The sequence below is a fragment of the Camellia sinensis genome, unplaced genomic scaffold (genome assembly GCF_055761805.1).
Source record: "Camellia sinensis isolate YWXY unplaced genomic scaffold, ASM5576180v1 Unanchor3, whole genome shotgun sequence".
Classification (NCBI taxonomy): Eukaryota; Viridiplantae; Streptophyta; class Magnoliopsida; order Ericales; family Theaceae; genus Camellia; species Camellia sinensis.
The window spans coordinates 6,868,823-6,870,026 of record NW_028129178.1 but is presented as its reverse complement, the minus strand read 5'-3'; the positions used below and the strand labels follow the sequence as shown (position 1 = coordinate 6,870,026).

Here is a 1,204-nt window from a genome sequence, read left to right as displayed (position 1 = left end):
TTAATTTCCTTTTCTCTTTTCTTTTTTTTGTCGGTAAATTTTAACTATTTTTCTTCCCCTTCTAAATATTTAATCTATATCATAACATACTCTATTCAAATATTTGCCTCAGAACTAGTACAGTAACCAATCAGTATGCTTCAGCGATATGGAAGAGAAGAAAGCCACTGCTCTGCATACTTCTTATATATTTCAATGAAGTTCTTATCTTTTTCCAAAACAAACAAATAAACTAACAAACCCTTAACAAACAAAATTAAGTTCCATTCAAGGTATAACACATTAATGCACACAATTTCAACATGTGATGAACTGAGAGACATAAAAGGTTGCTCACAAGGCAATCTTAACCATGGAGTCTAGGTCATCAATTTGGGCTGTCATTGATCAAATACTCAGACACAAGAAATAAGCATATCTGTAACTTAATTTAACACATGATTAATTTAATACTCAGAAATAAGGCAACCTTAAACATGATTAAATACTCAGAAACAAGGCAACCTGAAACATGATTAATTTGACACAGTGAAAGCCCTAAGTAATTAGCAGAACACAGTCGAAGCCCTATCAGAACACAGTCGAAGCCCTGAAAAAATAAGCAAATCTCTACAAAGACAAGAAGAGAAGAGAAGAGAAGAGAAGAAGCTGAAGCCCTAATTACTAAAAAAATAACAAAATAAAAACACAGAACACAGTTTCTGATCACCGATCGAAGACAAAAAGCGAAGAGAAGAGAAGAGAAGAGAAGAGAAGAGAAGAAGAGAAGAGAAGATTACCTTCGAATCGATGCTTCGATCGCTGCTCACCACCACCACTGTCGCCGATCGCCGATCGTCGATAGCCACCATTGTCACCGACGCCGATTGTTTCTCGTCTCCTCCGTTCAAGTGTGTGTGTGTGTGAGAGAGAGAGAGAGAGAAGAGAGAGAGAGAGACATACATAGTTGTTGAACAAACCTAGGGCTACAAACCTCAAATGAAAACAACAGGGGCAAGGCAAGATTGGGGGGGAAAAAAGGGAAAATTAGTGTGGGCGGACGGGTCGGGTAAATCAATAGAATTGGCGGATTACCCGTGACCCGACCCGCACCCGCGAAATTGGTATTTCTAGACCCGCATCCGTCCGCCAGGTGTCACGCATCCGTCCGTTGTGCCTCGGGTCGGGTCGGGTCGGGCGGGTGAGGCGGGTCGGCAGATCCGTT

The 1,204-nt window shown here is 40.9% G+C and overlaps 1 long non-coding RNA gene across 1 annotated transcript; it reads right to left on the bottom strand.

Moving 5' to 3' along the window:
• Positions 1 to 318: 318 nt before the first annotated feature.
• Positions 319 to 989, bottom strand: LOC145816038 (uncharacterized). Its single transcript, XR_014358512.1, has 2 exons — positions 780 to 989; positions 319 to 663 (listed from the first exon to the last, which is right to left on the bottom strand). It is a non-coding gene; the product is annotated as an uncharacterized LOC145816038 (long non-coding RNA).
• Between the last annotated feature and the right edge of the window lie 215 nt (positions 990 to 1,204).